The 11,408-nt window shown below is 40.9% G+C and overlaps 1 long non-coding RNA gene across 1 annotated transcript; it reads left to right on the top strand.

Moving 5' to 3' along the window:
• Positions 1-10,215: 10,215 nt before the first annotated feature.
• On the top strand, positions 10,216-11,150 carry LOC125553939. Its single transcript, XR_007304274.1, has 2 exons — positions 10,216-10,290; positions 10,792-11,150. It is a non-coding gene; the product is annotated as an uncharacterized LOC125553939 (long non-coding RNA).
• Positions 11,151-11,408: the final 258 nt, after the last annotated feature.

An 11,408-nucleotide genomic window follows, 5' to 3' on the forward strand; every position in this document is an offset into this window, starting at 1 on the left:
GTTAATATTTTTTTGAAAGGAAACGTTATGTATTTTTGTAGCCAGTAGTGCATTGTTTAATCTCATGAAAAGGTTTTATTTTAGCCAAGAAAAGGTATGGTTGACAAGTATATCCAAATTATTTATATTTCATTTCTCTAACATATCAGATTCTTCTTGCTACACTTCCCGCAACAACGTGTGGGGTATCATCTAGTTAAAATTAATGATTGACGGTCGTGGCAGTGAACATTGTGTGTGCTATGGAACATGTCTACTATGCTCATGCTACAAGACACATGCGTAGTGCATAGTCTATGTTACCCTGAATAATCTTGGTTGTAAATATTTACTCTAACGATAAAGTCCTGTTGTGACTTAGTAGAGCTAAGTTACTTAATCTGTTTTCTTAATAGCACCTAGCCAACCCAAGTTTGAGGTTTGTCTCTGTAGTAATATCTCGTATTTAGGTGGACAAAAATCCCTTTGTGACAAAAAATCTCAAATAGACTTTTGAAGCTATCCATTGAGATCGACCGCAAAAAATCAACTCCCTACCCTACCTTTTTAGCAACCAATATTGCTAAATTTCTCCTGCCATATTATGGTGTGGCCCTTTAGGCACTGGCTCCGATTGACTCCTATTTTCTTTTCTTTATCTCACCAAATTTTTTTCACTCACTCTATTACTCTCCCTTGCAAATATAGAAAAAATGTCAGACCTAAAAACATCTAATGTGCAAAGTCTCCTCCTATAGCTAGTTGTAGGTTCTAGATCATATGCTTAAAGATTTCTTGAAAATCATCCAACACATCATTTGTGCTAGGACACCATGTGCTTATGACCAAAGACTAGATAGCTCAAGGTTAATGCGTTCAACACACATTTGTGCATTGATGAGCATCCATCCATGTATCGTGTGCTAAGGAGCTAACGATGACAGTGGTTTTTGCTCTGATGTGCTTTAGCAACGACCATAGAAAGTTAGTCTAGGAACCCCTCTGGTGCCCTATTCACCAGTCTTTTGGACTCATCATTCTTCATGCAAATGGCTTATACAAATAGCCCATAACCAATATTGTGTTTAATGTATTTTTTGTTCTGTAATTCATGTAATCAATTCATATGTTCAAAAATGTCTATGATGCATATTTCATAGAACACTTCTCTATGTAAACAAGTCCTGAAAGAATTTACTTCATGTTGGGCACACAAAAACTACTTCATGATATTGTAACTTCATAATGTCACCACATCATGTATATATGAAGGAAATATGCCCTAGAGGCAATAATAAAGTTGTTGTTTATATTACCTTATATCATGATAAATGTTTATTATTCATGCTAGGATTGTATTAACCGGAAACTTGATGCATGTGTGGATACATAGACAAAACACAATGTCCCTAGTAAGCCTCAACTAGACTAGCTCGTTAATCAAAGATGGTTAAGTTATGTAGCCATAGACATGTGTTGTCATTTGATAAACGGGATCACATCATTAGGAGAATGATGTGATGGACAAGACCCATCCGTTAGCTTATCATAATGATCGTTAAGTTTTATTGCTATTGCTTTCTTCATGACATATACATATTCCTTTGACTATGAGATTATGCAGCTCCTGGAAAATGAAAGATGTTCCCTATGCTTCAGCCATAGGCTCTATCATGTATGCAATGCTGTGTACCAGACCTGATGTGTGCCTTGCTATAAGTCTAGCAGGGAGGTACCAAAGTAATCTAGGAGTGGATCACTGGACAGCGGTCAAGAACATCCTGAAATACCTGAAAAGGACTAAGGATATGTTTCTCGTATATGGAGGTGACAAAGAGCTCATCGTAAATGGTTATGTTGATGCAAGCTTTGACACTGATCCGGACGATTCTAAATCGCAAACCGGATACGTATTTTTACTAAACGGAGGAGCTGTCAGTTGGTGCAGTTCAAAACAAAGTGTCGTGGCGGGATCTACATGTGAAGCAGAATACATAGCTGCTTCGGAAGCAGCAAATGAAGGAGTCCGGATGAAGGAGTTCATATCCGACCTAGGTGTCATACCTAGTGCATCGGGTCCAATGAAATTTTTTTGTGACAATACTGGTGCAATTGCCTTGGTAAAGGAATCCATATTTCACAAGAGAACCAAGCACATCAACAGACGCTTCAATTCCATTCGGGATTTAGTCCAAGTGGGAGACATAGAAATTTGCAAGATACATACAGATCTGAATGTTGCAGACCCGCTAACTAAGCCTCTTCCACGAGCAAAACATGATCAGCACCAAGGCTCCATGGGTGTTAGAATCATTACTGTGTAATCTAGATTATTGACTCTAGTGCAAGTGGGAGACTGAAGGAAATATGCCCTAGAGGCAATAATATAGTTATTACTTATTTCCTTATATCATGATAAATGTTTATTATTCATGCTAGAATTGTATTAACCAGAAACATCATACATGTGTGAATACATAGACAAACATAGTGTCACTAGTATACCTCTACTTGACTAGCTCGTTGATCGAAGATGGTTAAGTTTCCTAACCATAGACATGAGTTGTCATTTGATTAACGGGATCACATCATTAGGAGAATGATGTGATTGACTTGACCCATTTCGTTAGCTTAGCACTTGATCGTTTAGTTTGTTGCTATTGCTTTCTTCATGACTTATACATGTTCCTATGACTATGAGATTATGCAACTCCCGTTTACCGAAGGAACACTTTGTGTGCTACCAAACGTCACAACGTAACTGGGTGATTATAAAGGTGCTCTACAGGTGTCTCCGAAGGTACTTGTTGGATTGGCGTATTTCAAGATTAGGATTTGTCACTCCGATTGTCGGAGAGGTATCTCTGGGCCCTCTCGGTAATGCACATCACATAAGCCTTGCAAGCATTGCAACTAATAAGTTAGCTACGGGATGATGTATTACGGAACGAGTAAAGAGACTTGCCGGTAACGAGATTGAACTAGGTATTGAGATACCGACGATCAAATCTCGGGCAAGTAACATACCGATGACAAAGGGAACAACGTATGTTGTTATGCGGTCTGACCAATAAAAGATCTTCGTAGAATATGTAGGAGCCAATATGAGCATCCAGGTTCCGCTATTGGTTATTGACCGGAGACGTGTCTCGGTCATGTCTACATTGTTCTCGAACCCGTAGGTTCCGCACGCTTAACGTTACGATGACAGTTTCATTATGAGTTTATATATTTTGATGTACCGAAGGTTGTTCGGAGTCCCGGATATGATCACGGACATGACGAGGAGTCTCGAAATGGTCGAGACATAAAGATCGATATATTGGATGGCTATATTCGGACACGAAAGTGTTTCGGGTGATTTCGGAGAAAACCGGAGTGCCGGAAGGGTTACCGGAATCCCCCGAGGAAGTATTGGGCCTTAGTGCGCCCGAGGGGAGAGAGAGGGCAGCAGCCCAGGAGGTAGCGCGCCCCCTCCCATGGGGAGTCCGAATTGGACTAGGGAAGGGGGCGCGGCCCCTCTTTCCCTCTCCCTCTCCCTCTCTTCCATTACCCCTTCTCTCTTCCTAGTTGGACTAGGAAAGGGGAGTCCTACTCCTACTAGGAGGAGGACTCCCCCCTCCTTGGCGCGCCCCAAGGGCCGGCCGGCCTCTCCCCCTTGCTCCTTTATATACAGGGGCAGGGGGGCACCTCTAGACACACAAGTTGATCTTCGTGATCGTTCTCTTTGCCGTGTGTGGTGCCCCCCTCCACCATAATCCTCGATAATATTGTAGCGGTGCTTAGGCAAATCCCTGCGACGGTAGAACATCAAGATCGTCACCACGCCATCATGCTGATGGAACTCTTCCCCGACACTTTGCTGGATCGGAGTCCGGGGATCGTCATCGAGCTGAACGTGTGCTAGAACTCGGAGGTGCCGTAGTTTCGGTGCTTGATCGGTCGGGCCGTGAAGACGTACGACTACATCAACCGCGTTGTGCTAACGCTTGCGCTTCCGGTCTATGAGGGTACGTAGACAACACTCTCCCCTCTCCTTGCTATGCATCACTATGATCTTGCGTGTGCGTAGGAATTTTTTTTTGAAATTACTGCGTTCCCCAACAGTGGCATCCGAGCCTAGGTTTTATGCATTGATGTTATGCACGAGTAGAACACAAGTGAGTTGTGGGCGATATAAGTCATACTGCTTACCAGCATGTCATACTTTGGTTCGGCGTATTGTTGGATGAAGCGGCCCGGACCGACACTACGCGTACGCTTACGCGAGACTAGTTCTACCGACGTGCTTTGCACACAGGTGGCTGGCAGGTGTCAGTTTCTCCAACTTTAGTTGAACCGAGTGTGGCTACGCCCGGTCCTTGCGAAGGTTAAAACAGCACCAACTTGACAAACTATCGTTGTGGTTTTGATGCGTAGGTAAGAACGGTTCTTGCTAAGCCCGTAGCAGCCACGTAAAACTTGCAACAACAAAGTAGAGGACGTCTAACTTGTTTTTGCAGGGCATGTTGTGATGTGATATGGTCAAGACATGATGCTAAATTTTATTGTATGAGATGATCATGTTTTGTAACCGAGTTATCGGCAACTGGCAGGAGCCATATGGTTGTCGCTTTATTGTATGCAATGCAATTGCACTGTAATGCTTTACTTTATCACTAAGCGGTAGCGATAGTCGTGGAAGCATAAGATTGGCGAGACGACAACGATGCTACGATGGTGATCAAGGTGTTGCGCCGGTGACGATGGTGATCATGACGGTGCTTCGAAGATGGAGATCACAAGCACAAGATGATGATGGCCATATCATATCACTTATATTGATTGCATGTGATGTTTATCTTTTATGCATCTTATCTTGCTTTGATTGACGGTAGCATTATAAGATGATCCCTCACTAAATTATCAAAGTATAAGTGTTCTCCCTGAGTATGCACCGTTGCGAAAGTTCTTCGTGCTGAGACACCACGTGATGATCGGGTGTAATAGGCTCTACGTTCAAATACAACGGGTGCAAAACAGTTGCACACGCGGAATACTCAGGTTTAACTTGACGAGCCTAGCATATAACAGATATGGCCTCGGAACACGGAGATCGAAAGGTCGAGCGTGAATCATATAGTAGATATGATCAACATATTGATATTCACCATTGATACTACTCCATCTCACGTGATGATCGAACATGGTTTAGTTGATTTGGATCACGTGATCACTTAGAGGATTAGAGGGATATCTTTCTAAGTGGGAGTTCTTAAGTAATATGATTAATTGAACTTAAATTTATCATGAACTTAGTACCTGATAGTATCTTGCTTGTCTATGTTTGATTGTAGATAGATGGCTCGTGATGTTGTTCCATTGAATTTTAATGTGTTCGTTGAGAAAGCAAAGTTGAAAGATGATGGTAGCAATTACATGGACTGGGTCCGTAACTTGAGGATTATCCTCATTGCTGCACAGAAGAATTACGTCCTGGAAGCACCGCTAAGTGCCAAGCCTGTTGCAGGAGCAACACTAGATGTTATGAACGTCTGGCAGAGCAAAGCTGATGACTACTCGATAGTTCAGTGTGCCATGCTTTACGGCTTAGAACCGGGTCTTCAACGACATTTTGAACGTCATGGAGCATATGAGATGTTCCAGGAGTTGAAGTTAATATTTCAAGCAAATGCCCGGATTGAGAGATATGAAGTCTCCAATAAGTTCTATAGCTGCAAGATGGAGGAGAACAGTTCTGTCAGTGAACATATACTCAAAATGTCCGGGTATCATAATCACTTGACTCAACTGGGGGTTAATCTTCCTGTTGATAGTGTCATTGACAGAGTTCTTCAATCACTGCCACCAAGCTACAAAATCTTCGTGATGAACTATAATATGCAAGGGATGAATAAGACTATTCATGAGCTCTTCCCAATGCTAAAAGCCGCGGAGGTAGAAATCAAGAAGGAGCATCAAGTGTTGATGGTCAATAAGACCACCAGTTTCAAGAAAAAGGGCAAAGGGAAGAAGAAAGGGAACTTCAAGAAGAACAGCAAACAAGTTGCTGCTCAGGAGAAGAAACCTAAGTCTGGACCTAAGCCTGAGACTGAGTGCTTCTACTGCAAGCAGACTGGTCACTGGAAGCGGAACTGCCCCAAGTATTTGACGGATAAGAAGCATGGCAAAGTGAACAAAGGTATATGTGATATACATGTTATTGATGTGTACCTTACTAAAGCTCGCAGTAGCACCTGGGTATTTGATACTGGTTTTGTTGCTAACATTTGCAACTCAAAACAGGGGCTACGGATCAAGCGAAGATTGGCTAAGGACGAGGTGACGATGCGCGTGGGAAATGGTTCCAAAGTCGATGTGATCGCGGTCGGCACGCTACCTCTACATCTACCGTCGGGATTAGTATTAGACCTAAACAATTGTTATTTGGTGCCAGTGTTGAGCATGAACATTATATCTGGATCTTGTTTGATGTGAGACGGTTATTCATTTAAATCAGAGAATAATGGTTGTTCTATTTATATGAGTAATATCTTTTATGGTCATGCACCCTTGAAGAGTGGTCTATTTTTGGTGAATCTCGATAGTAGTGATACACATATTCATAGTGTTGAAATCAAAAGATGCAGAGTTGATAATGATAGTGCAACTTATTTGTGGCACTGCTATTTAGGTCATATCAGTGTAAAGCGCATGAAGAAACTCCATACCGATGGACTTTTGTAAAGCCCTGCGACGGTAGAACATCAAGATCGTCACCACGCCGTCGTGCTGATGGAACTCTTCCCCAACACTTTGCTGGATCGGAGTTCGGGGATCGTCATCGAGCTGAATGTGTGATAGAACTCAGAGGTGCCGTAGTTTCGGTGCTTGATCGGTCGGGCCGTGAAGACGTACGACTACATCAACCGCGTTGTGCTAACACTTCTGCTTTGGGTCTACGAGGGTACGTAGACAACACTCTCCCCTCTCGTTGCTATGCATCACCATGATCTTGCGTGTGCATAGGATCTTTTTTGAAATTACCACGTTCCCCAACACGATGAACTTTGATGGTTGTACTCTCGACTGCGAATTTCCCTATCTATATAAGTAAGAACATAACCTCTAATTATCCTTACAGCTTGTTATTCTTTGATTCCTATGGATTGCTTCCATTTTACACCTTTAATCTAATTAATTATGTTCAGCTTTGCGGAATCAGTAAGATTTACTTCACCATTCTCTCTTCATTGTTACATTTCTTTGGTTTACGTACATGCCATTGTTTTGTAACACGTTATCCTGACTTCCCAAACCATGACTATTACAGAATTGCAATATTAACTAGAGTAGAATATTGAATGAATATAATATGCTTATGGACTGCCATGTTCAACTATTGACCAGAAGTTCATCATCGTGGTAAGTTTAAAAGCTTTCTCCCTTGACTGGTCTTGCCTTATTAAGTCAAAATTGGTTCGCCTTTTTATTTCATCATGAAACTTTTTTTATGCGAATTGCTGTACAAACATTGCCTTAACTAACTATATCAGGCTTTGGTTTTTATATGCAGAAATTATGGTACAAACTGAATTGGCATGTTCTGTTCTCACTCTCATCAACTCTTGCACACTATTTTTTTCACTTTTCAAGTCCCAGTGCTCTGTTTCTATTAATGGAGGTGATTGTTTGTTGTCTTCGCGCAATGAAGATAAACTAAACAGTGAGCTACGAGCCTACGATGTGGGCAACTAAGAATCACTACCACCTCTGAAACAAATCTCCAATGCCTATTTGATTTGCGGTATATTTATTTTTTCTTGGTGGGTGAGATGTTTTCGATGCATAATTGGTTGGCAGGGCCATGATATTTTGTTAGTGGGAACTTAAACCACTAGTGTTAATGTTTTTTTGAAAGGAAATGTTATGTATCCTTCTAGCCAGTAGTGCATTGTTTAATCTCATGAAAAGGTTTTATTTTAGCCAAGAAAAGTTATGGTTGACAAGTATATCCAAATTACTTATATTTCATTTCGCTAACATATCAGATTTTTCTTGCTACAGTTCCCGCAACAACGTGCGGGGTATCATCTAGTTAAAGTTAATGATTGATGGTCATAACAGTGAACATTGTGTGCGCTATGGAACATGTCTACTATGCTCATGCTACAAGACACATGCGTAGTGCATAGTCTATGTTACCCTGAATAATCTTGGTTGTAAATATTTACTCTAACGATAAAGTCCTGTTGTGACTTAGTAGAGCTAAGTTACTTAATCTGTTTTCTTAATACCACCTAGCCAACCGAAGTTTGAGGTTTGTCTCCGTAGTAGTATCTCGTATTTAGGTGGACAAAAATCCCTTTGTTTAAAAAAAATCTCAAATAGGCTTTTGAATCTATCCATTGAGATCGACCGCAAAAAATCAACTCCCTACCCTACCTTCTTTAGCAACCAATATTGCTAAATTTCTCTTGCCATATTATGGTGTGGCCCTTTAGGCACAGTCTCCGATTAACTCCTATTTTCTTTTCTTTATCTCACCAAATTCTTTTCACTCACTCTATTACTCTCCCTTGCAAATACAGAAAAAAAATGTCAGACCTAAAAACATCTAATGTGCAAAGTCTCCTCCTATAGCTAGTTGTAGGTTCTAGATCGTATGCTTAAAGATTTCTTGAAAATCATCCAACACATCATTTGTGCTAGGACACCATGTGCTTATGACCAAAGACTAGATAGCTCAAGGTTAATGCGTTCAACACACATTTGTGCATTGATGAGCATCCATCCATCTATCATGTGCTAAGGAGTTGACGATGACGGTGGTTTTTGCTCTGATGTGCTTTAGCAACGACCATAGAAAGTTAGTCTAGGAACCCCTTTGGTGCCCTATTCACCAGTCTTTTGGACTCATCATTCTTCATGCAAATGGCTTATATAAATAGCCCATAACCAATATTGTGTTTGATGTATTTTTTGTTCTATAATTCATGTAATCAATTCATATGTTCAAAAACGTCTATGATGCATATTCCATAGAACACTTATCTATGTAAACAAGTCCTGAAAGAATTTACTTCATGTTGGACACACAAAACTACTTCATGATATTGTAACTTCGTAATGTCACCACATCATGTATATATGAAGGAAATATGCCCTAGAGGCAATAATAAAGTTGTTATTTATATTCCCTTATATCATGATAAATGTTTATTATTCATGCTAGAATTGTATTAACCGGAAACTTGACGCATGTGTGGATACATAGACAAAACACAATGTCCCTAGTAAGCCTCAACTAGACTAGCTCGTTAATCAAAGATCGTTAAGTTCTGTAGCCATAGACATGTGTTGTGATTTGATAAACGGGGTCACATCATTAGGAGAATGATGTGATGGACAAGACCCATCCGTTAGCTTAGCATAATGATCGTTAAGTTTTATTGCTATTGCTTTCTTCATGAATAATACATATTCCTTTGAGACTACAGAGGATTCGACACCGGACGCACGCTATTAGCTTCTGCAACACATCGCTTCGCTGGTGAATATTTTGGCCGGTTCGTTTCTTTTGCATGTGGCTATGCCCTGGTCACCGAAGCAATGAGTCATTTACTATTGAGCCTTCTATATAACAGACGAGCAGTCGAAAAGCACAGACACTTCGTATCGATTCGTATTACCATCACCTCTCCACCATATTTTTAACCAATCCTCCTATCTTAATCGACATCTAACACGGTTGTTTGTATATGCAGATCCCTTCGAGCTCCGGTGCGCACAACCTCATCCACCAAAGATAGAGTTTGATGTCGTCCACCACAATACACATGGATGGCGCCCCTGCCCGCCTGCTACGCGTCGGCAGCACCCACAACGCCTCCCAGGTCCCCGGCATCGGTTTCGCCTGACCACGTAGAAGCGCATGGACAGTGTCAGTGCTCCTCTGTGCCACGCATCGATTTCTTCCGGACATCCACTTCCAACGGCCAGCATCGGCTTTGGCCGGCAGCGGATGCCCTCCACAACCACCCCGCGCCCGTCACATCTCCTCCTAGGATCTTGCTGCTACTCCTCGTCTAGCCCCTCCTTCCTTTGCTTCGGCATGGAGCCTGACGAGCCGTTCAGCGTGTCTTGAAGTGGTAGAGTAAGAATAGGTGTTCTTTATTCTTTGGCTCTGCTTGACTCACAAAGTACTTGAATTAGTTTCACCCACATAGTTAACTTGACCTTGCATATATACTGCAGGTACAAAATCCGCCTGAATGATTCACAGCTGGTCTAACTGCTCCCCATGGCAAGAGATTAAGTCCTAGAACTAAGGTGAGGTTATTCTGTTAAAAGTAAATAAAATGGTATACCTGACTTCCTGCCCACATTTTACAAGTAAGGAACCGTTGATTTGGGATCCATCTCGATGGCCCATAAGATAAATCATCTCACCCTACCATGATTAAGTACCGCGTGCATTTGTAGTTTTATCTGTTCCACGCTTAACATGGCCATTATTAGACTCTATTCCGAGAAGGTTTGTAGTTTCTAGACCTATTTTTTATTCCGCAAATCATTTTTTATCAATGTTTCTAGAGTAGGAACATGCCTTTTCAACCGATTAATTTGGTATCTCTAAACCTTTAGTACCAATCCTGCTTACTCAATGGCTTCAAATCCAAACAAGATTTGAGGCCCTTGATCCAAACCAGCCATACAATTTGTCATTTCTGTATTAAGCATTTGAAAGTTCAGGTGGTCCTATCTTCTATTTTTAATTACTGATGTGTTCTGAACATATTTTGGAATAACCAAAATATATTGATGTTGCAGGTTACTTTTGTCTAGATTATGGGGTAAAAAAGCTTTTGTATGGATTAGTTCTCTTCCAATGATTCTCATGTTTAATGTTGTGAGTTACTTCCACATATGTGCACACCCGAGAGTGTTGACAAGTATAGGTCTGAACAATTAAAGGAAGATGATACAACAATAGTTGAAGGAAGGTCAACCTATTTTTCCATCCAATTCTCGTTAGTCTTCCATGGACCTAAAAATATTACTATGAAACAAGATACATATTGTTTAGAAGTTGCCAAAATTCCAGTGGATAAACATTAGGGCTCGTCACTCCTTATGTTTACTAACCTCTATCTTAAATCTGCTTCCTTGTGAGTTTTATTTTTGATCTACGATGAACTTTGGTGGTTGTACTCTCGACTGCGAATTTCCCTATCTATATAAGTAAGAACATAGCCTCTAATTATCCTTACAGATTGTTATTTTTTGATTCCTATGGATTGCTTCCATTTTACACCTTTAATCTAATTAATTATGTTCAGCTTTGCGGAATCAGTAAGATTTACTTCACCATTCTCTCTTCATTGTTACATTTGTTCGGTTTACGTACATGCCATTGTTTTGTAACACGTTATCCTGACTTCTCAAAC

This window comes from Triticum urartu, chromosome 4 (genome assembly GCF_003073215.2).
Source record: "Triticum urartu cultivar G1812 chromosome 4, Tu2.1, whole genome shotgun sequence".
NCBI lineage: Eukaryota > Viridiplantae > Streptophyta > Magnoliopsida > Poales > Poaceae > Triticum > Triticum urartu.